The sequence below is a fragment of the Dasypus novemcinctus genome, chromosome 17 (assembly GCF_030445035.2).
Source record: "Dasypus novemcinctus isolate mDasNov1 chromosome 17, mDasNov1.1.hap2, whole genome shotgun sequence".
NCBI classification, from domain to species: Eukaryota; Metazoa; Chordata; class Mammalia; order Cingulata; family Dasypodidae; genus Dasypus; species Dasypus novemcinctus.
The window spans coordinates 98,313,742-98,332,717 of record NC_080689.1 but is presented as its reverse complement, the minus strand read 5'-3'; the positions used below and the strand labels follow the sequence as shown (position 1 = coordinate 98,332,717).

General features: G+C 39.6%; 1 long non-coding RNA gene and 1 pseudogene across 1 annotated transcript in view; both read right to left on the bottom strand.

Annotated features, from left to right (window-relative positions):
- Positions 1-1,225: 1,225 nt before the first annotated feature.
- Positions 1,226-18,976, bottom strand: part of LOC131274110 (uncharacterized) — a 50,250-nt gene continuing 32,499 nt past the window's right edge. The window contains exons 3-4 of the long non-coding RNA XR_011646219.1: positions 16,522-16,617; positions 1,226-1,359 (exon numbers count right to left, since the gene is read on the bottom strand). This is a non-coding gene — a long non-coding RNA (uncharacterized lncRNA). The remainder of the gene's footprint in view (positions 1,360-16,521; positions 16,618-18,976) is intronic.
- Positions 5,968-6,122, bottom strand: LOC111762222 (U1 spliceosomal RNA; annotated as a pseudogene).

The window sequence follows — 18,976 nt, the reverse complement described above, 5'->3', positions numbered from 1 at the left end:
AAAAAAACGCCACCGCTCCCGGGCTGTGGCGACTCCCCGTGCTGCCGCGGCTTCCCACGCTGCGGGCGGCTCCCCATGCTGCAGCGGCTCCCCATGCTGCGGCGGCTCCCCATGCTGTGGCGGCTCCCCATTCTGTGGTGGCTCCACCCACCCAAGGAGGGAATCTTCCGCGCACAGCTGGGATCTCCCTGTATATTTCACAGACGCATCCTCTCTGTTATCTTCCCTCCAAATCGATGTCCAGACACCTCCCGACCAGCAAAAATCCCGAAACAGCCCAGTCCCCTGTCTTCTTAATGAAGTGTTTTTGGCTATTTAGGACCTCTTACCCTTTGAAATAAATTTTATAATTTGCTTTTCCATTTCTGCCAAGTAGGCTGTTGGAATTTTGATTGGGATTGCATTGAATCTGTAAATCAATTTGGGAAGATTTGATATCTTAATATTTAGTCTTCTAATCTATGAACACAGAATGCAGTTTCATTTACTTAGGCTTTTAATTTCTTTTAGCAGTGTTTTTGTATTTATATAAATATTTATATTTTTATGTTTTTATATTTAGCCATGTGTGCTGAGGAGGAGACCCTCACTGGGAACTATCAATTCCTCAGAACTGTTGGAAAGGGTGGCTTTTCCATGGTGAAATTAGCATGGCACCTTGTCACTGCTCACAAGTCAGCCATGAAAATCATCCAGAAAACTGAAAACTCTGCCAGCCTCTGCATGCTCTCATGAGAGGTGAGCACATTGAAGGCCTTGAAACTTCCAAACATCATTCAGTTGTCTGAAGGTATTGAGAACATCATGGAGTGGAGTACGCCAGAAGAGAACTCTGACTACCTCATGGCCCAAGGCCCTCTGTTAGAACAAGAAGCCCAAGAGAATATTCACCAAGCAGTATCTGCTATGCAGAATTGCCACCTAAGTTTATTGCCCACAGGGACTTGAAAAGAGAAAACCTGCTTTTGAATACTGTTGAGAATATCAAGCTTACCAATTTTGGCTTAAGTAATACATTTAACATTGACCAGAAGCTGAAAGCCTTGTGCAGCAGTCTCTATTGTACTGCCCCCGAAATCTTTAAGGGACACATGTATGATGGGTCAGCCATCGATGTCTGGAGCCAAATAAAATTAATAAGAAAAAGAAATAATAATAATTTATTTATTTATTTATTTCATTTTTTTCTCTGCCTTTCTCCCACCCCACCCCACCCCATGTCTGAGTTCTGAGTCCATTTGCTGTGTGTTCTTCTATGTCCTCTTGCATTCTCAGCAGCACCAGGAATCTGCATCTCTTTTTGTTGCATCATCTTGCTGCATCAGCTCTCTGTGCGGCACCACTCCTGGGCAGGCTGCACTGTTAGGCACAGGGCATCTCAATGTGAGGAGCACTCCTTGTGCATGGGGCTCCCCTACACGGGGGACACCCTTGTGTGGCACAGCACTCCTTGTGCATGGCAGTGCTGTGTGTGGGCCAGCTCACCACATGGGTCAGGAGACCCTGGGTTTGAACCCTGGACTTCCCGTATGGTAGGTGGACACTCTATCAGTTGAGCCATGTCCACTTCCCATAATAGTTTTAAACATAAGAAATAAAAATCAGAAAATTAAAAAAAAAAAGTTAAAAATTGGGGTTTAAAAAACAATGAAAAATATTTAAGAAAAATTTTTTTGACATTTTGCCTTTCATCACTGTAAGATCTGTTGTCCTATATGTACACTGACATTTTTTTTCCATTTGTTCCCATAGTGTCTTACTTTTTTTCATTTTGTCTTCAAAGAAGTTTTAGGTCACAGTAAAGTCACATAAAAAATACAGTGGATCCCATTTACCCCACACCCTCCCTGTTTCCCCCTTCCCATATTAATCATTTTACATATGGATGATACATTTCTTACAAATGATGAACATAGATACTAACCATGGTCAATAGTTTACATTATGGTTTACATTTTTGATCATACACTTTTACAAAATTTGGTGAAATTTAACGTGGCCTGTATCTATCATTGCATGATCATTTAGAACACTTCCATTGCCCCCAAATTACCCCCTGTTTCATCTTCTATTCCTCCTTTCCCTTCAATTCTGTAGTTAGCAAAAAAATTAGGAGGAACAGTTCAGTGGAGACATTGGTCTCAGCCAGAGGTAACATGATGTCTCAATTTAATAGGAGAGAAAGTGTAGCCAATATGTGTGATTGCAAGGAATATTTGAAGATGTTAGGATATGAAAGGGTAATTTGAAAACTGATGATCCATCTGTTTATTAGGAGATTATCTATTAAAAATGAGGCATTAGGTTAGGATAAGCATGATCAAAAGTCATGGAGAAGACTTCATGTATTTCTTGAGAACAAACCAATAATTCAATTATCAAGACACTAGAGTTGCCTGATACATTTGATAGTCACTAGAGTAGTGAGTTTGTGTTTATACCAGGAACAATATTCTAATCTCATGATGTGTCAGAGGCAATCATGCAAAAATGCAGGTATTTGGGTCTTGATCACTAGAGGTAGCAGTTAGTATGAGGGACATAAGAAATTAAATGTTGAACTTGTAATGTTGAAATGTATAATTGGATTAAACTAGACCGTGAAAATGAGGAGAGAGCTAGGTCACAGGCTGATGTTTGGTGAGAGGCATGAAGGCATGAGGAGATTCCTGTGAACAAGCCAAAAGGGAGGTGGTCATGACCACAGGGTGTGTCCTCTGATGAGCGATGTGAGATGGGACAGTTCAGGTAAAGCCTAAGTGTGGCAAATAGCATGCCAGGAATTTAAGCTTGGCACACAGGCTGAGCAGCATTCAAATTCTAGCTGTGTAATCTTCTAGGCATGTAATTTGAACATGTTATTAAAGTTTGGTGTACTTCTCATCACAGCCTTTGTTAAATTGTTTAAGAAAAACAATCAACAGGATTACTGTGACAATAAATTAAGGGAATCTATGTAAATATTTTTCTTTCTCTAGACGAGGTAAAAATGGGTGTTTACATCATTTATGACACATTAACATTTTTGTCCTTTGAATGCAGTTAATTATTAGCAAAGTTTTAAGGGAAGAATTTACAGTTTATAAACGATTAAAGCTTTTACACTTATGTATATTTATATATAAATAGAAGGATGTTGCAGCAATATTGATAAATATAGGACAGGATTTCAGCAAGCAGTTTCTTAAAAGATCAGATGGGCAAACACCCGTCCATCCTATATTTTCTGAGCCTCTTTGTCCTACAAGGATTGTGTCTCTAGGCACAATATTATAATCTATGTATTTCTGCTAATTTCTAATAAATGGTATTTTCAGAGCTGGGCTTGGAGGATGGGTGACATTGGTCACTCCAAATGAATACATTTTTAACTTATTAACTCCTTCATGAAATAGATTTTAATTTGCATGAATGATATCCAAATGTACAGGAGAAATATCTAAAAGTCAGGCTTGAGGGAGTGATAATTCTTGAAATCCCAAGTGGGACAACCAAAATGATTTAGGGAAAGTGTATATAAAAGGGCAGAAACTGGAAGGATTGAAGTGGGTGGTTTCCAGAGGACTGTGAGAGACATGGGTGAAACAATGAAGTCCTGATGTATGCAACTACATGGATGAATCTTGAGGACATCATGTTGAATGAAATACATCACATGCAAAAGACAAATCTTCTATGGCCTCAGTAATACAAACTAATAAGTAAACTCATGGAGCTAAGATCTAGAGCATAAGTTACCAGGAGAGACAATGAGGATAGATAATGGGGAACTGATACTTAATGTGTGCAGACTTTTTAATAAGGTTGACTGTAAAGGTTTTAAAATGGATACATGTCATGGTAGCAAATTATTGTGAGTGTTCCTATATGGGCATGATTGTGGTTGAAAGGGGAAGTTTATGGTTGTTTATGCCATTAGAAGGAAACTAGACAATGAACTTGGCACTATATAACATAATGAATCCAGTTGTTCATGAATGTAGTCAATAATACAAATATAAGAGTGCTCTTTAATGAACTATAATAAATGTATACCACTCATACAAGATGTTAATAATAGGGTGTTATAGGGGAACAATACAAATAATGCAAATTCTGACTATAGTTAACAGTAATATTATAATATTTTCAACTGTAACAAAAGCACCTTAACAATGCTAAAGAGCATTAATAGAAGAAATAAAGAGTATGGTAGCCTTCTTTTTGAAGTAGTGAAAATGTTCTAAATTCACTGTGTTGATGTATGCAAAGTTATGTGATTATGCTGAGAGCCATGGATTGTATGTTATGAATGGAATGTGTGGAGCACAAATAATTAAAACTTTTAAAAAGAAAAAAATCTGGCAATAATGTCATTCAATTCCTGGCTTAGATGTTAATAATTTGGAAGATTTTCTTGGTTATTCAAGTCCAACACTGGTGCCTACATTGGGCTCACAAAAAGTTACTTTTCTAACATCAAAGTATGATATATTCACTCATTATACCATATTATTAGTGACTCTCCCAGTCATTGACTTATGTGGAGTAGAAATCATGTATGTCAATGTCATCTTTTATGCCAAATCTTGGCAAAAAGAGCAGCTCAAGAATTTTATTGGCTGAATTACAGATTTTATTTTCAGGCATTTTGTGATGTTTCAGAAAGAAAACATCCACAGGGTAGTACGTCAAGAGATATAAAGACATCTGTGTCAGCATAAATACAGGCAGATTGACCAATGGAACTGAATAAAGACCTCAGAAATAGACCCTCACAGCTATGGTCAAGGGATTTTTGATGAGGCTATCAAGTCACCCCCGCTGGACTGGAAGAGTCTATTCAACAAATGGTGCTGGGAAAATAATAGCCATATCCAAAAGAAAGAAATGTGACCCATATCTCACATCTTATACAAAAATTAACTCAAAATGTATCAAGGGCCTAAATATAAAACCAACAACCATAAAAAATACTTGAAGATGTTATAGAGAAAGCGCTTCAAGATCTTGTGGTGGGTGGTGGCTTCTTAAACCTTACATGCAAAGCACAAGCAAAAAAGGAAAATATAGATAAATGGGACCTCTCAAAATTAAAAACTTTTGTACCTCAAAGGACTTTGTCAAAATGGCAAAAAGGCAGGCAAGCATATGGGAGAAAATATTTGGCAATCACATATCAAATAAGGATATAATATCCATGATATATAGAGATCATATAGCTCAACAATAAAAAGACAAACTACTGGATTTTAAAAAATGGGCAAAAGATTTGAAAAGACAATTGTCCAAAGAAGAAATAAAAATGAAGGAAAAAACCCACATGAAATATTGCTCAACATCAGCAGCAATTAGGGAAATTGAAGTGAAAACTACACTGAGAGAGAATTGTGAAAAGATGGTATTAGATTTGGCAGGCAAGACTCAATTCTCTCACAAAAACAATGGAGAAAGTGTCAAAAGCTATCTGAGGGAACTGCTATGGGGGTCAGCAAAACAGTACAGTGCTACATAAGTGCCAGGAAGGTAAGGGACAGAGAGAGGAAGAACCCAAAACAACAAATGCCAGTTACCAAATGCCTGCAGTGTTTGGGCTGGCTCCCCTCCCCACTGCAAAGATATTAAGCTAGGGTAAAACCCCTGGTCCATTGCAGCTGACTGGTATGGGAACAGATTTCTTCCTCCCTTTCAGCTCATTCAAGGTAAAATGGACAGGGAGGTGGGAGGCTTTTTGTGAATTTGGCCAGCAAAGCCCCATAAGAATCTCAGCTCTAGATAGACCAAGACACAGGAAAGCCAAGACTGAAACACTTCCATGGAAATATGTGGTGTTGAGTGCCATCTGCCAACATGTCTGAAAATTGGATGGGAAAAAAAGTTTCTACTTCTCTCTATATCCTATATATCCTAACCACTGGGAGAAAATCTACACCCCATTGGTGAACCCTTGGTCTGATTTTGATAACCTAAGCTGGGTGATTTTTTAAAAATGTGAGAACACAAATGCAGTCACCCACTACCACAAATTAGGCAGGAGATTTTCCCATACTCAGAGAAATCGCACATCCAGAGTACAATGGGTAGACCTCACCCTGGGAAAAACCACCTTCATGATCTTTGTATCTCTCCTGCTAGGTAAGTATGGGGTAATTTGAAGAACATAGAATAAGTTGAAACAAATAACAAAGAAGAGCTGTGAAAAAAAAAATGGAAGAGAGAATTTGGCCATCAGAGTAAATTCACCAACATATTCAGATAGCTAGACATCAGCAAATAATCACAAGCCATACTAGAAAAGAGGAAGAGATGGCCCAGCCAAAGAAACAAACCAAATGACCTGAAGAGATACAGGATTTAAGATAATTCATAAGTGATAAACATGCAACTCTCCTAAATCAATTCAAAGAATTTAAAGAAAATATGACTAAAGAAATAAAGGATATTAAGAAGATACGGAGTGAGCATAAAGAACAACTTGAAAGTCTGCAAAGAAAAGTAACATACCTTATGGGAATGAAAGACATGATGGATGAGAATAAAAAGATATTGACATATATGAGCAGATTTTAATTGCTCTAGGACAGAATTAGTGATTTCAAAAACACAATATCTGAATTGAAAAGTCAAGAGAACAAAAAGAGAAGAGAATGGAAAAAATGAAACTGAGTCTCAGAAAATTGAATGGAAATGAGAAATGTTTGTATACATTGTCAGTGCTCCAGAAAGAGAAGAGATTGGAAATGGGGAGTAAAGAATATTTGTGGAAATAATGACTGAAAACTTCCCAACCCTTTTGAAAGACATAAGCATCAATATCCAAGAAGGACAATGCACCCCAGAAAGAATAAATCCAAATAGACCTACTCTGAGACACCTACTATTCAGAAGGACAAATGTCAGAGATAGAGGATTCTGAAAGCAACACATACAAAAAATACTTGAAAAGATTAAGTGCAGAACCCTCATCAGAAACCATGGAGGCGAGAAGAATTCTACATCTGGCAAAACCGTACTTCAAAAATGAGGGTGATTTCAATGTTTTCACAGACAAATAAAAATTGATGAAACACATTACTAAAAGACCAGAATTACAAGAGATACTGAAGGGAGTGCTGCAGCTTCCAAGGAAAAAGCAATGTTGAGATTTCCAGAAGAGTATATAAATGAAGATATTAGGAAGGGTAAAAATTAAAGTGTAAAAAGGCAGACAATAGAATGATATTCTGAGGGAAACAAAGGACAAAATGGATGATGTAAGTAATGGCTTTATAATAATAACATTAAACTTTAATGGTTTAAATTCCCCAATCCAAAGACATAGACTCATAGAATGAATTAAAAAATATGAGCCATCTAAATGTTTTCTACAAAAGACCCACTTCAGATATAAGGCCACAACCGGGTTAAATGTAAAATGTTGGAAAAAGGTATTTCATGCAAATAGAAAACAAAAGAGACTGGAGTAATGATATTTGTATTGGACAAATAGATTTCAAGTGAAGAGCTGTTATAAAGGATGAAGAAGGTCATATATTTTAAAAGAGGCCATTCACCAAGAAGAGATAGCTGTATTAAATATTTATACACCTAACCTGAGTGACCAAAGATACATGAGGAACACACTGGTAAAACTGAAGGGAGAAATAGATGCCTCTATAGTAATAGTTGGAGACTTCAATACACCCCTCTCAGTATTGGATAGAAAATTAGGACAGAGGATAAATAAAGAAAGAGAGTGTGAATAATATGATAAATGAACTAGACCTAACAAATATCTATGAAGCACTGCACCCCCAAACAGCAGGGTGTACTTTACTTTTCAAGTGCTCATCAATCGTACTCCAAGAGAGACCATTTGTAGGGTCACAAGACAAGTCTCAATAAATTTATAAAGATTGAAACTATACAAAACACTTTATCTGATAATAATGGAATGAAGCTGGAAATCAGTAATGGATGGAAAAAGGGAAATTCTTAAACATATGGAGATTAAACAACAGTCTTTAATCAGTGGGTTAAAGAAGAAATTAAGAGAAATCAGCAAATTTCTTGAAACGAATGTAATGAGAACACAGCATTTCAAAATTTATGGGACACTGCAAAGGCAGTCTTAGATTAAAAAAGAGGAAAGACCTAAAATTGAAGATCTAACTGCACACTTGGAGGAACTAGAAAAAAAGCAACAAACCAAGGCCAAACCAAGCTGAAGGAAAGAAACAAAAAGAAACACAGATTACCTAACACAGATTCCCGTGCCGCTGATAACAACAGAAGCAAACAAAGAAGAAGATGCAGCACATAGACACAGAGAACAGACAACCAGAGGTGGGGGGGAGGGGAGAGAAATAAATAAATAAATAAATCTCTTTAAAATAAAGAACAAAGAAATAATACAGAAAAATAAGAAAACCAAAAGTTTTTTTGAGATCAACAAAATCAACAAACCCTTACCTAGACTGACAAAGAAATAAGAGAGAATACACAGATAAATATAATCAGAAATGAGAGAGGAGATATTACTAATGGTCCTGCAGAAATAAGAGAGCTCATAATAGGATACTATGAACAACTGTATATGAAAAAACCAGACAATGTTGAGGAGATGGATAATTTCCTAGAAACACATGAACCACCTACACTGACCCTGGAAGAATTGGAAGAGCACAACATATTGTAAGAGATTAAAACAGTCATCAAAAACCTCCAAAGGATGAAAAGCCTGGGACCAGATGCCTTAACACGTGGAATTACCAACCGTTCAAAGATGATCTAATACCAATCTTGCTCAAGCTCTTCCAAAACACTTCGGAAGGAAAGAATACTACCAGACTCATTTCATGAAACCAACATCACCCTAATACCAAACCAAGATAAAGATATTTAAAAAGTTTTAAAATTCTGGACCAATATCTCTAATGAATAGAAATGCAAATATCCTCAACAATATACTTGCAAACAGATTCCAAAAGCACATTCAAAGATTTTCACACCAGGAGCAAGTGGGTTTTATTCTGGTTATGGAAGGGTGGTTCAATAGAATAAAATCAATTGGTGTAATAAGCCATATTGATAAGCTGAAGAAGAATAATCACATGATCCTATTCATTGATGCAGAAAAGGTATTTCACAAAATACAACACCCTTTCTTGTTAAAAACTCTCTAAAGATAGAAATAGAAGGAAGCTTTCTCAATATGGTAAACTATAGATATGAAAAACCTACAGCTACCCTTGTACTCAATGGGAAGGACAAAGCCTTCCCACTGAGATCTAGAACAAGATTGTAGGCCTGATGCCACCACTGTTACTCATTATGTGCTATAAAAAGACAAAGTAAACAATTAAAAATGGGCAAGTGACTTGACAAGATAACTGTCTGAAGAAGAAATACAAATGGCAAAGAAACACATAAATAAATGATTCAACATCACTAGCGATTAGGGAAATGCAAATTAAAACCACAATGAGATGTCATTTCAAAACTATTAGATTGGCTGCCATAAAAAGTCAGAACCTGTAAATGTTGGAGAGGATGTGAGAGACAGTGATGTTTATTTACTGTTGGTGGGAATGTATAATGGTACAGCTACTGTGGAGGACTGTTTGGCAGTTTCTAAGGAGGTTGTATATAGACTTGCCATGTAACCTGACAACATCATTACTAGCTACATACCCAGTAGGACTGAGAGCAGAGACACAGACTCTGCACACCAATGTTCATATTAGGATTATTCACGATTGCCAGAGGTTGGAAACAACCCACGTGTCCATCAGTTGATGAATGGATTAACATTTGTAGTTTGTGCACATGATGGAATGTTATGCAGCTATAACAAGATATGAAGTCATGAAGCATATGACAACATGGATGAACATGGAGGATATTATTTTGAGTAAAGCTTGCCAGACATAAAAGGACAAATACTGTATGATTATGCCATTATGAACTAAATATATTGTGTAAACTTAAGGAGCTAATAATTAGAATACAAGCCACCAGAAAATAGAATGAAGACAGAGAATGGAAAGCTGAAGGTTAATCTGTGCAGAACTGGTAAAAAAAGGTTGTTTGTAAATCTTAGAAAATTAATAGAATTGGTGAGAGCACATCCTAGTGTTTGTAACTAGCAGAGCTATTAACATGGGTTTGATAGTGGTTGAAGGTCCGAGGTCGTGTACATTATTAGAAGGAAAGCTAAAAACTGTAACATGGGACTGCGTAAGATAGTAAAACCTCACATAAAACACGGATATGGGTGATATTTTATACTTAAACTGTTTTTACAAAATATAAATAAAAATAACCTAGAAAAAATGAAAAAGAATAGCAGCTATGTATGGCAGGGGAAACAGAGAGAGATTGGGAGGTGCTGAGATTGCTTTATTATTATTATTATTATTACTATTATTATTGGAATAATGAAATTGCTCTAAAAATGACTGAAGTGATGAAAGCACAACTATGTGTTTCTACCAAGTACCACTGATTGAATATTTTGGATCGATGTATACTTTAGTAATATGTATCAATAAAATAGATTTGTTAAAAAAAAACTACAATGAGGTATCATTTTACACCTATTAGAATGGATACTATTAAAAAGTCAGAAATCTCAGTGTTGGAGAGGATGTGGAGAGACAGGAATCTCATTCACTGTTGGTGGAGTGTAGAATGGTACTACGACTGTGGGGGACCGCCTGTCAGTTCCTAAGGAAGTTGAACATAGACTTGCCATGTGACCTGGCAATGTCATTACTAGCTACATACCCAGAAGGCTGAGAGCAGTAACACAAAGAGACATCTACCTGCTGACTTTCATCGTGGCTTTATTCATGATTTCCAAAAGTTGACAACAATCTAGGTGTTAATCAACTAATGAGCAGATAAACAAACTGTGGTGTATATACATGATGGGATGTTATGCATTAAGAAAAAATGAGGTCATGAAGCATATGACAACATGGATGAATCTATAAGACATTATTCTGAGTGAAGCAAACCAGACAAAAAAGGGCAAAGAGTGTATCACTGTGCTATTAAGAACTAAATATAAGGTCCTGAAGATTCGTCCATGTTATCCTATGTGTTAGTACTATATCCCTTCTTACAAATGAGTGATATTCTATTGTATGCTTATTCTACATTTTGTTTATCCATTAATCTCTTTTTAAAGTGTACTAACCACTGAATGGTAAATATAATAACATTCAATTTACTTTTATTTTTTATTTTTTAAAGACTTATTTTATTTATTTCTCCCCCCCTTCCTTCCCATTGTCTGCTCTCTGTGCCCATTCGCTGTGTATTCTTTTGCATCCACTTGCATTATCAGGCAGCACTGGGAAAACTGTGTCTCTTTTTTGTTGCATCATCTTGTTACATCAGTTCTCTATGTGTGTGGTGTCACTCCTGGGCGGGCTGAGATTTTCAAGTGGAGTGAATCTCCTTGTGAGATACACTCCTTGCGCAGGCGTAGCACTGTGCATGGGCCAGCTAACCACATGTGTCAGGAGGACCCTCCATATGGTAGGTGGGTGCTCTATCAGTGGAGCCATGTCTGCTTCCTATATCCATTTATTTCTTGATGGGCATTTGGGTTGATTCCAACTTTTAACAATAGTGAACAATGCCACTATGTACATTGGTGTGCATTTATCTGTCTGTGTCCTTGCTTTCAATTTTTCTGGGTATACACCATACTGTGGAATTGCTGGGTCATATGCCAGATCTACAGTTAGTTTTTAGAGGAACCATTAAACTGTCCTCAATAATCACTGCATCATTCCACATTCCCACCAGCAGTGGAGGACCAGGTTTCCCATTCTTCCACACCTTCTCCACCACCTGTAGTTCCCTGTTTTTTACTAGCTGCCAGTCTAATGGGTGAAAGATTAATATCCCATTGCAGTTTTGGTTGGCATTTCTCTAATAGCTAGTGATGTTGAGCATCTTTTAATGTGCATTTTAGCCATATGTATTTCTTCTTTAGAGAAGTGTCTATACAAATCACTTGCCCATTTTTAAAATGGGTTGTTTGTCTTCTTATTTTCAAGGTATAGTATTTCTTTATATATGCAGGATATTAAGCACCTATAAGATATATGGTTACCAAATATTTTCTCCCATTGGGTAGGCTGCCTTATATTGATTGAAGCAAGCCAGGTATTGAAGGACTTCACTGATAAGAATTAAGCAAATTGAGCAACTCACAGAGCTAGATTTGTAAGACATGTTTACAAGAAATAGAAAGGGAGAAGGTTGTTAACCAATACCCATAAGGTAAAATCTATGATAATGTGAAAATTTGTACTTGTGCAGTGAAGTGGCATGACAGGGGTGTAGGGATACAAATGGGTTGGGTGGTACAGTTTTGACAGGTGGGTAGGGTGGGGGGATGTGTTGAATGGTCCATGGAACTGGGGAGAGGGTTGGAGGAGGGAACTGGTGAACACTGGGGATTCGTGGGTACATAGCTGAAACTACCATGTGGGGAAAGCTCTTTTGGCAATATGACAAGAAAGGGTTACTGATTTAGGGTCTTCAGTGGTGAGGCATTTGGGTCAGGGCAGGCTTGTCAGGAGTGTGCAAGGGATCATTTTGCCATAGTGTGTTATATCAGTGGGTGGAAACTCACATAGAGTGGGAAGGAGTTGGACTCCCATCCTGGGGAGGCCTACTATGTCCTCAAATAGAGGGATGGGAGTTTCTTGAGAGCATGGGTGGTGCCTAATAGGGGAGGACAGACAAGTGTGTCAAGCCCTCAGTGTTGCTGAAAACAATTATGAATCTTGTCCTTTAAGGAGTGAAGCCTGGTGGTCTCTGTGTACCACAGGGGAGGGGTAGGGAGGAATAGAATAGATGAGACAGGGGATATTTTGGGGACAATAGAAGTTTTCTAAATGATCTTGCAATCATGGATACAGGCCATGTTAAACTTCATCAAAATTTATAAAAGTGTACAGTCAAAAATGTAAACCATAATGTAAACTATTGACCATGATTAGTAGCTGTGTTCATCAGTTGTAAGAAATGTATCATCCACATATAAAAAGGTTATTAATATGGGAAGGAGGAAAATGAGCAGGATGATGGGTAAATGGGATTCCCTGTATTTCTTATGTGACTTTACTGTGACTTAAAACTTCTTTGAAGACGAAACAAAAAAAAGTAAAACACTATGGGAACAAATGGAAGAAAATGTCAGTGTACATATAGGACAACAGATCTTACAGTCATAAAAGGCAAAATGTCAAAAAAATTTTTCTTAAATATTTTTCATTATTTTTAATCCCAATTTTTTATGTTTTTAATTTTTAAAAATTTTCTGAATTTTATTTCTTATGCTATTTCTTATGTTTAAAACTAACAATATTATTTCATTTTCTGATTAATTGTATTTGGGTACTTATTGGCTTCACTTTTGAGAAGTTGTGTATCACAGAAGGGTTACAACTCTGGCAGGGGAGGTTCAGTGGGGCAGGGTGTCAGTGATTGGGGATACATGGGAGGAAGTTCACTGGGCATAAATATAAGGCATAGAAATGTGTTCAAAGGTTCATGGGGCATGGCCACAGTGGCTGGAGATTCACACAGCAACCAAAGAATATCAAATGCCCATCCTGGGGATCTCTGCCACATTCTCTCCTGAAGCCCCAAATACAGGGCCAATGGCTACTGGAGGAGAATGGTCCACTGATGGGCCATTGATACTGATGACTATGATTATGAGCCTTTGCTCTTGAAATTGAAACTTGGCATAGTATTGTAGGATGCCTAAGAATTACCTACAGGGAGCCTCCTTGTTGCTCAAATGTGGCCCCTTCTAGGCCAAAATTCAGTTTATAAATGCAATAAATTCCCCCAAGGGAAATGACTCCTGGGGATGAGACTACCTGGCACCCAGGGGTTGCTACAAAGTACCAACAAACAATGCAAGTGGAAAAAAAGGCCTTGACCAAATGGGGGAAAAGGTGGAGGCAAATGAACTTATTTGGTTAAGAGACTTCAAAGTTAGTTGGGAGGGAACTCCAGAGGTAACCTTTATGCACATCTTAGCATGATTACATGGACTGCCAAAGTAGATTCAACCCAAATAGTGGGGCTCCTGAGGGCTCTGGAGACATCCAGACACTATAGTCAGGGTAGATAGCTCAGGAGTTTGGTCCCTTGCCAGTGGGCCCTACTTTGGGATTTATTCTCCCCAGTGTGACAGAATCAGACTCATTTGTGGTTTCCCTACACATGGCTCCTCTGTCCTTCTGTTTGAACTTATAATTAGTACTGAAGTTGGTAGGTATACCTCTAAGAGACATAAATCTCTGGGCTGTCCTTGTGCCAGCCTAGCCCTGAATCTTAAAGGAGTCATGACACCTCCTCTCCAGTTCATTGGACTGACCCAGGACAAGAAACAAGGAGGAGATGAAGGAGAACCAACATACCAAGGAATCAAGAGTGCCTACAACTGCTAGCAAGAGAGTTCCATACACTGGCTGTATGGGATTGAAGCACCCCCCTCAAATAAAGGTGGAGTGGGCATCACCATCCCAGAATCCTCAGGATTGGGGAATGTACTATGGATTACAATACACTTACTAGTATTCTACTCTAGGCCTTTTGTAATTCTAGCAACGGAGGAAATATTGATGTGCAGACAGTGGCCCTGGAGGTTCTGAGGGTAGGGAGAGGGAGAAAGAGGTATAATAGGAGGGCATCTTTGAGACTTGGGAATCAGCCTGAATGACATTACAATAACAGACACAGGTCAATATATATATACTGCCGTAAGTTACAGAATTGAGTGCGAGAAAGTGTAAACTGCAATTCAAACTATAAACCATAATGAGAGGCAATGCTCTAAAATGTGTTTTCAATGCAATGAATGTACCACACTAATCAAAGATGTTGCTAATGTGGGAAAATGTGGGAGGTGTGGGGAGCAGGGCTTATGAAAATCCCCTATATATTCTCTGTAACATTTATATAGTCTAAGTATCTTTTAAAAAGTAAAAAAAAAAAAAAAAGAAAAGACACATACACAAAAGAACTGGAGAAATTTTGTAAGGTCTTGGAGTTAACACTTAGAATACAGGTCACCAGAAAATAGAAAGAGGGTAGAGGAAATAAAAGTTAAGGGTTAAACTGTGCAGAATTGGTATAAAGGTTGTAAATCTTTAGAAGTGAATAGAAATTGTGAAAGCACATCATAGGGTTTATAAGTAGCAGAGCTATTATATAGGTATCACACCGGTTGAAAGGATAAGTCCAAGGTCATGTATATTATTAGAAGGAAAGCTAAAAAATGTAACATGGGACTGTATAACATAGTGAAACCTTATGTGAAATATGAATATGGTGGATATTGCATATTTTAAACTAACAAAATATAAATACAAATAAGTAGAAAGACATAAACAGAATAGCAGTTATGTGTGGCCAGGGAAGCATAAAGAGATTGGCAGGTGTTTTTTGTTGGTATCATACCCAGAGGGATAGATTAGTTTACAAACTTAAGCTTTTCCTTTTGGGGATTTATAAATAACTTCAAACAGCCACATACTGACTGTAGCAGTTTGATATGGCTATGAATTTCAAAAATTGATATTGGATTAAGTTTGTTGTCTGGTCTGTATGTGGGCATGATTAAGTTATGATTAGAGCTTTGTTGGGTCATGTCATTAGGGTGTTCAGTCCCCACCACTTGGTGGGTGGGGACTCACAGATAAAAGGCATGGCAAAGGACAGAGTTGAGGGTTTCTGAAGTTGGAGTTTCAATGTTGGAGATTGATGCTGAAGCCTTAACCTGGAGCCCTGGGAAGTCAGCTGACAGAGGAAACAGAAGCAAGCCCCAGGAAGACAGGAACCCTGATCCCAGGAAGAAGCAAGCCCTGGGAAGAAAGGAACCTTGGATCCAGAGAAGCAAGATCCTGGAAGGGATGAACCCAGGAAGCCTGAATCCTCACAGCTGTCAGCAGCCATCTTGCTCCAACATGTGAAAATAGACTTTGGTGAGGGATGTAACTCATGCTTTATGTCCTAGAATCTGTAAGCTCCTATCCCAAATAAATACCCTGTATAGAAACCAAGCAATTTCTGGTATTTCACATCAGCACCCCTTTGGCTGACTAATACACTGACTTAAGACTTTTCTTTCCCATAATTAGCAAGGTCATTATTATATGGTGAATGAACTGTTAATGAATTCCAGGGAAGAAGAGATTAAACAGGTGTTTTCAGATCTAGCTGTGCAGGCAAGTCAGCGACATCCTCGGGGGTCATTTCTCAGCCTTGTCTCCCCTCCTCACCTTGGTGCACAGAGGCTTCTCCATTCTAGAACCCTGGGAGGGTGTAGGTCTAATGGAACCATCTGAGCACAGCTTGTGACCCAAACGGTGAACAGAAGCCCCAGCTGCTTCTCAGGATGGGAACTGCACAGAGGTTGTGTGGTACCTGCTTCCTCCTCAGGGGCTAGGCCCGCTCCCCACTGGACGTCCTGCCTCTCCAAAGCAAACCTGTGTGCAGGGAGCTGCTGTCCAACAGCCTGACCTGAGCCGTGGACCTCCTCGGGGGATTGGTGAGGAGGGCATCTCTTCCCAGGCCCTTTGGGTGCTCTGTGCTGAAGAAGTCATAAAGTGGTCAATGCTGAAAAAAAAAAAAAAAAGAGTCAGTGTTAAACCAGGCAGTGCTGGGCAGTTACTTGGGTGCAGATTTGTCTTAAAGAGTCAGTGTCAAAGCCGACACACTCACAGCCATCCAGGCTGACTGAGTCAAACCATTTCAAAGATTACTGAGCAAAGACTGCTGAGGACTGGACAGTGAGAGGGAAAGGCTGACCAGAAAAGCCCAAATCTGTGAATACTGAGAGGTTTGTTTTCTCAGGTCAAATAGTTCTCATAAGAGAACTTAACAAACACCAATCACAGGGAGTTCTCATCAAGAGGGCATTTTCTCTAGAGAAGGGCATATATTCTATTTTTCCCCCTGTTCATTGGTGAGCCATTACATTAATTCTGAGTATTTCTTTTTACATTTTATCAAAATTATTTTCATGCTTTAAATCTAAATCATGAAAACACTCCAAGGAACTTCTATTTTAAATGATGGCATCTTTTCTTTTGAGAATTATCTTCTAAATATTTTAATGACATTCAGATTTTTGAAGATTGAAATTTATCAATGAAATATTAGCAATTCCTTAATTTATCTTGTGAGGCTATTGCTCTTATTAGGATTTTTCTTTCTGGTAATAATCAACTTGCAAAACTTTGGCACTCTATAAAATTTAAATATTTTCAGCAATTCTCCTCAATCTTTCCAGGATTGTGACATTTCTGTGTTTCATAAAATTTTATCACTATTTAAAGTAATACATCCCTGATCAATTTTTATATGGACTTTTCTATTGTATCGAATACTGAATCTTCCTATTTCTCCTACTGGGGACAAGAATTTTCACATCTGGGACTTGAAAGAATTTCTTGACCTAAAGACATGATGGTAAGAAAATGAAGTCAACAGTTTGCCAAGCTTAGTTCAAAGCCCTCTCTAAGCATCAACTTGGTTTATCCTTCAAAACCTGCGTGAGATTAATGGGGGAGGGGTGGTGTGGAGGGAGGGGAAGGTCCGTGGGAGCCGATCTCCTCGCGGTCACCGCGCCCATTGTCGGGGCGTACGGAGCTGCGGGGGCCCAGCTGGAGCCCGGGAACCCCCGAGCCCGCAGCCAGGCGACGGGACCAGGCTTGTGCGCCTGGGGCAGGCGCGGGGGAGCCCGAATCGATCCCAGCCGAGCCGAGTTAGGGCGAGTTGAGTCCCGCCGAGCCCAGCGCACTGCGCCCATATGAGCCCAGGCGAGCCCAGCCCAGGCGAGCCCAGCCCTGCCCCGCTGAGCGGGGACCAGCTGAATGGAGCCAGACGAGCCCAACCGAGCGAAGCCCAACCGAGCCAGGCCCAGCAGAGCCGAGCCCTGTTAAGCGCAACCGAGCTGAGTCCTGCTGAATCCAGCCGAGCTGGGTCCAGTCCAGCAGTGCCCAGGTGAGCCCAGCGGAGGCAAACCCGGCCGAGCAGAGCCTAGGCCAGCCCAGCCCGAGGAGCCTGGCCCAGCCGAGCCGAGCCGAGCCAGGGCCAGACTCACCGAGCCGAGCCGAGCCCAGCCGAGGCCAGACTCACCGAGCCCAGCCGAGGCTAGACTCACCGAGCCCAGCCGAGGCTAGCCGAGCCGAGCCGAACCCGACTGAGCCAAACCTTACTGAGCCGAGCTGAGCCCAGCCCAGCCCAGCCTCCCTTGCCACGGCACGCTGCACCTGAACTTCCTGCCAAAGAGAGGGAAACTGGAAAATTCACAACTCAGTGAAAATTATGAACTACACTCAAGCTACAGACGTTAGAGGAATAAAAGGTCAGTAAAAGAATATCATGAACAATAGTACAACAAACTAGATAACTTAGGTAGAACAGACAACTTCCTAGAAGCATACAAACTACCAAAACGGACTGAAGAATAAATAGAAAATAAGATCAGAGCTCTAACAAGCGATTGAACGATCATCAAAAATTTCCCCACCCAGAAGAGTCCAGGACCAGATGGCTTCCTTGGTCAATTATACTAAAAACATACAGAATAATTCAAAACTAATAGTTTTCAAACTCTTCCAAATATAAATACAGAAGGTGAGAGAATTTCCTCATTCCTTGCGTGAGGCCACCCTCATCCTGATATCAAAGATACAGACCAAGAGTTACTTGAATTCGTCTGCAAACTCCTGAACCTGCCGGCACAGCAACCCCTGCAGCTCGTCTGCAGGGTCTTGAGCAGGAGGAGCAGGAGTCACCCAGGAACTCAGCAGGGTCCACGCAGGAAGATCAAGCACTGAACAGCACCTTGGGCTCCTCAGCTCGGCCCACCAGTGGCTGGGGGTGCAGGGGCAGAGCTGGCCAAGTCGGGGGTTGCGGGCCTGCCAGGGCTGTGGGCGCTAAGCCCTGACACCCCAGGATGCTCCATCGC